Raw genomic sequence first — 12,461 nt, 5'->3', positions numbered from 1 at the left:
TGAATTTCATCCGGTCCAGGGGATTTGTCACTTTTAAGTTTGTCGATCTGGTAGTATATCTGATCTAAGTTCACTTCAACTGTGGTGAGGCTGTCCTCTATTTCTCCTGTAAACAGTTTCTCCGCTTCAGGTATTGTTGAGGTGTCCTCCTTCGTAAAGACGGACGCAAAGAAGGAATTTAGTTTGTCTGCGATCTGTTTATCTTCCTTGATGTACCCTTTTCTTCCCTTGTCGTCCAGGGGTCCCACTGCCTCTTTTGCAGGTTGTTTCCCCTTCACGTATCTAAAGAAGGGCTTGAAGTTTTTGGCCTCCCGGGCTATTTTTTCCTCATAGTCCTGTTTTGCATCCCTCACCGCCTTGTGACATTTCTTCTGTTCATCTTTATGTTTGTTCCAGGCTTCGGTTGTCTTTGTGCATTTCCATTTTTTGAAAGAGTCCTTCTTTTCTTTTATGGCTTCCTTCACCTGTATGGTAAGCCATGCCGGTTTTCCTTTGCCTTTAGTTCTCCGATCTTTAGAAATCCTCAGAATGTAGAGATCTTGCGCTTCTGCAATAGTATTTTTCAATAGGCACCATGCCTGATCTACTGTTTCAAGTTTGTCCACCATCTTCTCGAGTCGTTTTGTTACCATGGCTCTCATGCAATCGTATTTACCCTTTTTAAAGTTTAAGGTGGTGGTTAAGGTTTTGGCATGTTTCCCTTTCCCGATGTCCAGTTTAAAGTTGATTACATTGTGATCACTCGTTCCCAGTGGAGCCATGACTTCTACTTCTGTTATCGGTCCCGTGAGACCATTTAGGACCAAGTCCAAGGTGGCGTCGCCTCTTGTCGGCTCTTTTACCATTTGCTCCAGGAAGCAATCCCCTAGCACCTCCAGGAACTTTGCCTCCTTGCCGCAGTTGGAGGCTCCTAGTTTCCAGTCTATTCCTGGGAGATTGAAGTCTCCCAATATAACTACATTGCCTGTCTTGCATACTTGTTTGATTTCCTCCATCATTTCTGAGTCAGTGTCTTCCGCCTGTCCTGGGGGACGATAGTAAAGGCCAATTTTTGTATCTGCGCCATTTTGACCAGGAATTTTGATCCAGAGGGACTCCAGCTTCTCTTTCCTGTCTGTTGTAATCATTCCAACAGAATCTATTCCTTCCTTAACATATAGGGCAATACCTCCACCTTTCTGCCCTTCTCGATCCCTTCTATATAGTTTGTATCCCTGTAGTACTGTGTCCCATTTGTTTTCTTCAGATAATGGAATGTTGCTACTTTTGGGGTTCCGGAATCTTGCTTACACTGGGATTCTGGAATGTTGCTACTCCTTGGGTTTTGGCCAGATTCTAGGGACCTGGATTGGCCACCATGAGAACAGGCTACTTGGCTTGATGAACCATTGACCTGACCAAGTAAGGCTATTCTTATGTTCATATTTTCAACTGTTTCGTCCTTGTTTGCAGATCACTTTCAAATCTCTGACTTGCTGGAAACACAGACCCAACAGTGCTGGGATTTCCTGGGAGAAATTAGTTTATTATCTGTATATTAGCTTCAGGCTCTTAGCACTGGGGTAAAAATGCCAGAAGAAATATTTGCATTTGACTTTATCCGACCATGTGGCAGGCAGGGGCTGATGAGTCCCGTCGTTATACTTAGGTCATGATCCGGTGTAGCACACAGAAACTTGGAATGAGACATCTAGTGAGACTTAAAGTGAGAAAACAGCTCATGTGCAGTCACCGCTGGCAAACAAGACTGTGCAAATGTAGCATCGTTGTAGCTGGATTACTGGGAGCTTTCCTCTGCTTAACTAGGAACTAAATATACCATTGGGTAGGATTTCAAATGATCGGACTGGCTCTGATTCAACTCTATGGAATGTTGGCTTCTTCCATTGCTGCTAAGAGATGGGAAAAATCCCCCAAGAAGCCTCCTTGACCCATTTCCCTTAATCTTGACAATATCCAATTAAGCTCCTCATAAGTTCCCTGCCTGTAGGTAAGCATAGCAAGGGCTTATTCCTTCGTTAACCCCTTCATTATCTACAAGGTTAAAGTCTTCCATGTAAACACATATTTGTAACTAGAAAATATATGTAGAATCCAGGGAGGATGAGAGACACAACTTCATATTGAATCTTCATGTACGACAATAATATTGAGGACAGCTTTCTCCATTACAAAGGAAAGCTGCCTAGATACACATATGGGATAGTTCTATAAAGCTTTTCCTAAATGTAAAGTATGTTTTATACAATGGAAAATGTCCTTCACAACTGTGCATGAATATTAAGAACATAAGAATTGCCGCTGCTGGGTCAGACCAGTGGTCCATCGTGCCAATCAGTCCGCTCACGCGGCGGCTCCCCAGGTCAAAGACCAGTGCTCTAAATGTGTCCAGCCTCACCTGCGTACGTTCCAGTTTAGCAGGAACTTGCCCAACTTTGTCTTGAATCCCTGGAGGGTGTTTTCTCCTATAACAGATTCCGGAAGAGCGATAAAATTTTAAGTGCAAATGTTCACTATGGGGATGAATTGAGGTTCTCCTATCTTCAGCGGTGAAAATTCCAGGCCCTTGAAATGCTGAGGAAAACCTTTACTGATGCGTGAGTCTTAGTGATGACTTATGGCCAGAACATACCAGGTTGCTGACCTGAAACCTTTATTTATTTATTTAGACGGCTCAACTCAACTCAACTCAACTCAACTCAAACAAACATTAAACAAATACTACATCGTTTAAAGCACCCATAACCTGTAATAATGACACAGAACACTCCCACCTTCCCCCACTGGGTCCAGCCTGGTACCTCTCTTTCTTTTAGAAAAAAATGAGCACTTGGACATTTGTCCAACCCAAGAACAAATATTTCTCATTTGGCTTTCTTAGCAGATTAGCTCTGAGAAATATTATTTCTGTTGGAATATTTCCTTGTGTAACGCTCATCCTCCAATTTCTGTTATGTGGCATCTTATGTTGTGGGCACAACTCAATTGTTTAACAAGCCTAATCAATACAGATAATTAGCAATTAACAATTAACACTATTTGGCACTAATTAGACATTACCCAAAACTTGGTAGGCACATTCTATGAAGTGCTACGCGCCAATTCTAGTGCACGAATCTGAAAAGAAGGTGTAGCCAGAGGAGGAGCATGATAATTCCTAGAATTTATGCACAGCTGTTACAGAATACACCTAATCCAGATACAAGTTGGCGCAGGTATTTAGGCCTGGTTTTCCTTGACCTAAACGGATGCACCTAAAAGTTGTGATGTACACTGGCTTCACTCTACAAACCGTCTGGACTTGGATGTTCTGTGGAGAAAAAAAAGCTGACCTCTTACATAACAGAGACACCTAGTGGTCAAACTCAGGGTTCACCAGTGGCATGATCTGTTGGTCTGGTTGAGGACTATGTCTATTACATTAGTGTCTTCTATTCCACCAATACCTTTCGGTTCTAGGTGAATTACAAAAGAATTGGTCTGGGCATAACCAGTGAGATTACATGATGGATAATTAGAAGAAGCATTAGGGTCCGGGGATACAGTGAAAAGGTTAGTTGCTCTTGACAAATTTCCTGAATAACTCGGTTTTCAATTCTCTCCTGAAGGTTTTGTAGTTGGACGTTGTGATCGGCAGTTGGAGATGTGATGGCCTAGTTTCGCTGCTTGGGTGGCTAGTAGGCCGTCATACATCTTCTTATGTTGTATGCCTTTGATTGGGGGGTGAGTGAAAGGGGCTAGTGCTCTCCTTGGGCTGAATGTGGGTTGGATAGATGGGAAGTGAAAGGGACAGATTTCATGGTCCCCGTGCTCAAGGAGCATTTTAATTCCATTCTAGGTGGCAAGTCTATTCTGGTAGAAAAGATGTGGGAAGCTGGTTTAAGAGAATCAGTAGGAGAGAGGAATAGACCAAAAGGAGGCTGTTCACTTTTCTACCTTATGTCCTGGCCTTGTGCTCCCATCAGCTGTTTCAGGATGAATCATTGCTTGAAAAGTCCAAACTACAGTTTGTCTGTTTTTCTGGCTCGCTAGAATGTGATGGACCGCTGCGTTTTGTTGAAACTTGTTTGCTTAATGTAAGGCAGAAAGGTTTTTCTAAGTCTGGAGCAGGATTTGGGGGAAGGGTGTGGGGGAATGAATAAGGTAAAATGACTCAGTGCATGTGAAAACACACCCTTGATACCACGTGTCAGGATTGTTCTGCGCAACTCATTTCTGGTGGCCCTCGGCCGGCTTTTTTGCCCCACACTCAGGCTGATTATGCCGGTCGAGGTACAGCTTATGAGTCCTGAACTGCTTTGGGTGTTTTGTGCAATGTTTTGGGAATTGTCTTGCCAGGAACTAGGCACCAAATGTTATCCGGTCAATATATATTCAAAGTGCTTTAAGTGGCCAGTTTTGGCTCTTGGCTGTTTAAATCATCCGTGCAGGGCTGTCCTGGTTAATATAACCACTGACTGCTAAACTGAGCGCTGGCTACTTTATGGGTAGTTCGAGGGTGGAGTCAGCACTTAACCGCCTAAGTTAAGCAGCCAAATCAGAGTGCATTACTATTACCACTGTATATACTCGAACGTAAGCCAACCCGACTATAAGCCGAGGTAGCCATTTCTCCCTAAAAGAAGTAAAAAATAAATAAATTGTTGATTCGAATATAAGCCGGGAGGGGGGGGGGGAGTTGGGTTGGGGGGAGGTTTAATATTCAAGTGCCCTTCTCAGTGGTACACCCAGTCCCTCTCCCTTATTCCCTCCCCTGCCCTGCACCCAGCCACCTTCTCTTCCTGCCTTGCCAGGCTTTGCACCCTGCCCTGTACCCTTTCCCACCCTCCCAATGCCTTGCAAGTGTAACCTACCCTTAAGCACACCCAAAGCCCGCCCATAACACGCCTTCACCATGCCCATCTCAAGCTCTGAACGCGCATAGGCTAGGACACCTCGCTAGACGTCCAGAAAGGCGGTAATGATTATCGGCACATGGATGTCCTGGTGATTAGAAGGTCCAAGGGCCGATTTAGGATGCTTTGTGGATGCTTATATTTGTTGATTATAAGCTCCTTAGCCATTATGAAAGTGCATTTTTCAGGCAGCTAATTGGCCCAGTTAATATGCTAAACATAAACGACTTTGAAACAGTGTGCCACCTCCCCCCCCCACACACCTTTTGTATTAAAATGGTCTAGTTCTGCTGTTAGAAATTTGCAATATAACTGATAACCAACGCAGCTCTGTGTGAGAAGATGAAGTATTTCCAGTTTGGCTGGTATGGGAAAAGAAGAGAATTTGGTGACTGTGTAACGCTGGAACTTGTTAGTACGTTTCAACAGGCCTGGGATCTGCACCCGGGGAGCTGATCCTTACGCTCCAGAAATTCCATCACAGGGTGAGTAAAGAAAAGAAAGAAATGCATCTGTACCACAGTCTGTCCAGAAATCGCACAGGAAGACCCGGCTATCTGATGAGGCCACGGAATCAGACGTCATCTCAAAGAGAAACAGATTTCTTCTCTCTAGGTTATGGCCGTTCTTTATCCAGAACTTCGATAATTCTTGGCGCAGGTCTTCTCATTGTCTAGAGCAGGGGTGTCAAAGTCCCTCCTCGAGGGTCGCAATCCAGTCGGGTTTTCAGGATTTCCCCAAGGAATAGGCATGAGATCTATTTGCACGCACTGCTTTCATTGTATGATAATAGATCTCATGCATATTCATTGGGGAAATCCTGAAAACACGACTGGACTGTGGCCCTCGAGGAGGGACTTTGACACCCCTGGTCTAGAGGGATTTGCTGGAAGTGAGTCTCAGGCACCTTTAACTTGTTTGTATGGCCTGTCCTGATATCATCTTAGAAGTCATTATTTATCAATGGGCCAGACTTTTTGAGACAATGAATGGGTCCCGTGTTATATCCAGTTATATTCTTTTATTGCACTTCATATTGATTGTATTTCTTTTTAAGTTATAATTTTACTATAAAACTTATTGCACACCGTTTAATTATTGTATATCAAATAACTAATGTACTTGGAAACTTGGAGAACGCCCTGGGGTTTGGAACATACCTGCCATCCTGTCTCGTTGCCTCTGAATTTCTACCATCCAGTCCAATGTTCTGTTGGGCCTTCTCATTTTAATCTCCTGTGGAACTAGAGATTGAGCAGGGGTTGTCGCTTACAAGTTTAATGTACAGTGCTGTGTACATCTGGCAAGACTACAGAAATGTTAAGTAGTGAAAGCAGGAAGACACTGTGGTGAAAGATGGAAAAACAGGAACGCACTATAATATTGAGTTAAATCCTACTGAAATGAACACTTTGGGCTCCTTTAAGGTGCGCTAAGCGTTTTAGCGTGCACTAAATATTAGCGCTCGTTAACCATGCGCTAAACGCTAATGCATGCGTGTTAGTCTATGGATGAGTTAGCAGTTAGCGCACACGTATATTTAGCGTGTGCTATGCGCACGCTAAAATGATTAGCGCACCTTCGTAAAACAGGGGGGGGGTTGAGCTCTGATTTCACTTTCCTTCTTTTGTAATTGACTGACAGATTTCTCAGAACATCTGCCGCTTCTATCACGGGAGGAACGCTGTGGAACAAATTAACTGGACCGCTAAGACCGTTATCGGATACACTTCTCCCTCCGTATTCGCGGTTTCAGCAATCGTGGTTTCGATTATTTGCGGTTTTAGCTTGCTGGCTCCTCCCCCCCCCAATGACGTCATCTTGCACAGAGAAATCGCTGATTCCCGGCACTTTTTTCACCGTGTTTTGCCTCTCCTTCAGGAACAGGCCAGGTCTCCCGCCATGTTATTCGCGGTTTCACCATATTCACGATGGTTTTTAATAGAAAATAGTGAATAACATATGAAAAAGTTATTTGCGGTTTTTCTGTTAATCCCCTATCACCGTGAATACGGAGGGAGAAGTGTATTCAGAAGTTCAAAAAAAAATCCTTAAAATCACACTATTTTTAGAATCATTTCAGTAAAGTTGAAATGTTGAATGCTAGATTTAAGATGATTTGTACTGTAAAGATCAATTTAAAATGCGATTATTCACCCGTAACCCAACATGTTTGTAAAAGTCCTGTTTGTCATAGTCTGTGCATTTTTTTAAATAATCTTTATTGATTTTCAAACTTTGACAGTGCAATACAATTAATTGAACATAAAATACTGCATAAAACGCACTATTAACACATAAAACAATCATTTTCTCCCATCCTCCTCCCAATTATTAATTCAATAAGACATATAATGTGATTACAATATTATAATTAAGTAATTTAAATCCTCAAAATACAATTCCCTCCCCCACCCTGGATGAGTAAGGAAATCTAAGAAAAAGGAGAGATACATGACCCTTATTGCGAGGTAACAGATGTATTCAATGGGCTCCACACTTTATTAAATAAACTACTAAACCCCATACATTCTCTCTTATTTATATGTGGTACACACATTTGCCCACCAAAATGTGTAATTGATTCTGTCATGGCTCTTCCAGTTATTTGTGACCATTTGGATTCCGTCAGGATCAAGAAAAGACGGCTCTTATATTTATCCAAAGTAGGCTTAACATGTAGTAATGTACCACAAATTATGGCATGTTATTATTGTAATGCCACCTAGATATAGGCAGTTGATACAGTTTCTAAATAAATAAATAATTTGTTATGTTAAAGCTCAGTGCCCACGAATTATATTCGGTGTTTGAATTCGGCCGAATAGTAGGTGTCTCTGCTGTTCCCTGCTTACGAGTTTTTCTGTATCTGTGGGGGGATGGGGAGGGGTGGGTGGGGGGTAGGGGTTTCTTTGTCGGGGGGTGGGGTATGGTGGGTCCGGGGAGGACATAAGAGTCCAGTCCTCCGCGGGTGTTTGATGAAAATGCATACCATGGTTATTATTGCTGTTGTATTTAATGTTGCTTAATAAAATAGATTTGAACAAAAAAAAAAAAAAAAATTATTTGATGCCGTTCTAGACCGTAGATCTCCTCCAATCTGACTTTGTTGCTAAGAATCAAAACTGCCTGAGATAGAGAAGGAAAGGAGGTAGGGAAAGACTCAGATCTGGAAGTTCCAGAAAATCCAGATTTGACATTCATTAAAAAAAACAAAAAACAAAAAAACCAACCAAATCCGTCTCATCTTACTGGATTCCTTCTCTTCCCGGCCTCAGGAAAGTTGATTCTTAGCAATAAAATTGAATCCAAAATGTTGGGGTCCCTTTACTAAGGCGTGCTAATTGATTTAGCGTGCGTTAAATGCTAACGCGCCCGTAGAATAAAATGGGCGCCAGTCACACAAGGGCAGAGTAGGAAACAACTCGATAGATTCAACACACACACACACTACTCTCTTCAAGAGACGCAGGAATGGTACTGCAGTCCACTCTTAATAATGTGGGGGAAAAAGACCTCAGTGTGCACAGCACACCCTCAAAAAGGCAACTAGCCGATTTAATCGAGAGGGCACACACTGATCGCTATTCCCTTTCTGTCCCGGCAAGCTCACAATGTAACAATGTGGTACCCATGGAAGGTTAAGTGACTTGCCCAGTCACAAGAAGAGGCTGGAATGGAACTCACAACCTCAGGGTGCCGAGAAGGCAGCTCTAATCACCACTCCACAGATGAGGACAGCACACTGCTATCCCCCATTTTGTGAAGAACACCGGCTTCAGCATTTTTCAATCTGTTTGGGGTTATTGAGAGGGTTCCCAATGCGAAGAGATCGTGCAGAGACTTTGCACCGAGATTATTGATTCCAAGTGTTCGTGGGAATGGACTGCTAACAAGTTGGAGGATGTGTGCCCTCTCGATTAAATCGGCTCTTTGCCTTTTTGAGGGTGTGCTGTGTACACTGAGGTCTTTTTTCTCCACATTAGTAAGACTGGACCGCAGTACCATTCTTGAAGAGACTATTGTGTGTGTAGGAGAAACAAACAAAAAAAAAAAAACAATGGTCCTGGACAAGATGAATCCAAATTGGTAAAAAAACAGATCATCTCCCAAGATCCATCCAGTGCCTTTCTGGAGGGGGGAAGGGGGGTGCATTTAACTCTTAACCCTCTGGTGTGAGAACTACTGCTATCATGTCTGTGCTGTCCACTTCTGTGGAGTGGAGGAGATAGTCTAGTGATTAGAGCTACTGCCTGGGCACCCTGAGGTTCTGAGTTCCATTCCAGCCTCTTCTTGTGACTGGACAAATCATTTAACCACAGCTATATTCTGAGCTTTCCGGGACAGATAGGGAAAATGTTTAAGAGTACCTGATTACTATTCAGTGAACTGTAAACTGCTTTCGTCCAATCTCTTCATGAAAAAGCAGTTAATAAAAAATCTAAAGTAATAAATCTGGTCTTAAAGTGTAGAACTGCTGCCACTCAGTGGCAGAGATGTGGATTGCAGGCAGACAGACCTTTGACCTGTCAAACAAAGCAATGATTTCATTGATCATATCACCAAATTCAGTGTAAAGGTCTGTGCCTGAGTCCATGCATTTTATCTCTCGTGAGCATTAAAATCTGTGCCACAGCTGAACAGTGAAACATGTTTGCTGCAATAACCTTGCACAGTCAGAGCCTGGAAGCAAGCAGATAAAAAGCAATTGAAACATGTAACCAGAGGAAATATTACAATCTGTGAGCCTCGTGATTTGGGATAGCTTTATTTTTGGAATGTGGCCTAGCATTCTTGCTCCCAGCTAAAACTAATCAAAATGGGTCTAATAAAAAAGGTGTTCTAAGACTCCAGGAATAGAAAGAGAAATACATCCATCCACAGCAAGCTTGTAATCATCAGCAATATTGTGCTGCTGCACTGTTTATCATCAGTGTGACATTCGGCATGCTTGCCTAAGTACTCTCCAAAGGCAGCTTTCCCTTTCCAAAGTTTTATTCACTGAGTACTACACTGAGGATGAATGATGTTCGGTTACTGCAAGAAAATGCCACAGTTAATTATTTCCTGACCTGCACTGGTTTTGCAAAAGATACAACCATCAGATGGTTACACTGCCAGGAGAGAGAGATAACTGGAGAAGGCCATCATGTTTGGAAGATCGAAGGAACCAGGCGAAGACCTGAAATCAGATGAGTTCTAGGGATGAAACTTAGGGCTCTTTTTACTAAGGTGCGCTAGCATTTTTAGCACGCACAAACCCTGCGCCACACGGAAAATACTAACGCAAGCTCTATGGAGCTGTTAGCGTCTAGCGCGCGCGGCATTGTAGCGCGTGCTAAGCGCGAGCTAAAACTGCTAGCGCACCTTAGAAAAAGGAGCCCTTAGGCAGAGTTTGGATGTCCTTTAAAAAAAAAAAAAAAATCTTTATTGATTTTCAGACTTTGACAGTGCAATACAATTAATTGAACATAAAATACTGCATAAAACGCACTATTAACTACACATAAAACAATTATTTTCTCCCATCCTCCTCCCAATTATTAATTCAATAAGACATATAATGTGATTACAATATTATAATTAAGTAATTTAAATCCTCCAAATACATTTCCCTCCCCCACCCTGGATGAGTAAGGAAATCTAAGAAAAAGGAGAGATACATGACCCTTATTGCGAGGTAACAAATGTAGTCAATGGGCTCCACACTTTATTAAATAAACTACTAAACCCCATACATTCTCTCATATTTATATGTGGTACATACATTTGCCCACCAAAATGTGTAATTGATTCTGTCGTGGCTCTTCCAGTTATTTGTGACCATTTGGATTCCGTCAGGATCAAGAAAAGACGGCTCTTATATTTATCCAAAGTAGGCTTAACGTGTAATAACGTACCACAAATTATGGCTTCATAAGTTAAGGGAACAGATGACTCAAGAATAAGATTTATTTGTCCCCCAAATTGAGTTTGGACGTCCTTAATGCGATCTTCTAAATAGCTCTTTGGGTTTTTATTTTTGCTTTATTAAGCTCAAAATATATTCAATAAAAGGGCACATCAAAACAGATATATTGCATGCAAAACCTTCTAGTTGTGTGGACAAACTGCAATGCTATTTGCTAATTAGAGGAAAAGATCCATTAAGTGAAGCACAGCACTTGAAAAACACAGTTTTAGGTTTCTGCTACCCTTTTTTTCTGACTAAACAGTGCTCCAATCAGCTCATGGTGGAGGCGCCTACAAAGTGGATGTCCATGTGCCAATTATCACTCATTAAGATCCTTAAATGGCTCATTAACCACTTAGTTTGGACGCCTAAGTCCTGCTCATCGTTAGGTGGGACTTAGGTGCCTTGTATAGAATCATTTAATAATCGAAACTTAAACATGTCTAAAAACCAGCCCAAGTCGGCACTTGGACGACCTAAAAGACAGCTCATCCAAGCGCCAATAATCAAACCGAATTTCTGGTCTTGTTCTGGGCATTTGAGACTTAGATGAATTTTTGGTTGAAAATGTGGTATAAAGGTAGACGTACTGAAAACTTGGCTCTTCTCTAACATGTCATTCTATCTTCCCCCTTACTCTTCCCTTCTATATATAAGCTCATGTAAACCTTTTCCTTTCTCTTCTTATATTTTAAGTTCTTGTAAACTGTGCCGAGCTCCACTTCCGTGGAGAGGATGCGGTATATAAACTTAAGGTTTAGTTTAGTTAGTTTAATTTAGTTTAGTACTGGCGGTCTAGACGATCAATGGCATGGATGTCCAGATTGACGATTTCCCCCCCCCCCCCAAAAAAAAAAAAAATATTCTAGACGTATTTTTCGAGAATGTACATTTTTCCACTGCCGACTTGGGCTTCTAATGCATACGTCCGAATCGGACTTAGACTTTTCTTTTAATTATGCCCCTCCACGTTTTGTATTTGGGGTAATGGAAGATTCAGTGACTTTGACCAGAAACACAAGGAGCTACAGTAGGAACTGAACCCAGAGTGGAAAAGTCTTCAACAGTCAAAAGAATATGTAATCCTTACTTAGGTACTTTCTTCTATCATCTGTTCCTCTGTGTGTCCTCAGCTTAATATGATGCTGTCCTAGCTATTAAGATGTGAAGTGACAGGAGAGCCTATATCATCTTCATCTCTCATTGCCTATGTAATTATATCCTTTCCTCTGTCTCAATAAGCTGTGACAGTAAGAGCATCTTAGTGCTAGGACTGTCTGATTTTCTAAATATTCCCTCTTCTACAGGAGTCTCAGGGGAATGACTATGCGAGGGGGGAGGGAGATTGCTGTCTTACCTAAGCATCAAAGGGACTGGAATCATTTTCCTTTCCAGAGTGGGTCAGAGAGTTAAATTCTGACATTGGTTCTCCTAAATTTGCAAGAAGTGTCTCTGCCCTTAGTGGTATTCATTTAAGCAAACCTTTACACTCTGGTTGTCATTAGAACCGATGGTTGTAGTATGACCTTGTATTTAAGTTTATCCAAATTTCCATAGGGTATTTAGAAGCTGGGCTTCTAAGGGTCTGTTTGGAACAGTCCCCTACAAATCAT

This window comes from Geotrypetes seraphini, chromosome 9 (assembly GCF_902459505.1).
Source record: "Geotrypetes seraphini chromosome 9, aGeoSer1.1, whole genome shotgun sequence".
NCBI lineage: Eukaryota > Metazoa > Chordata > Amphibia > Gymnophiona > Dermophiidae > Geotrypetes > Geotrypetes seraphini.
The sequence above is the reverse complement of the archived record's forward strand: the minus strand, read 5'-3'. Positions refer to the sequence as shown.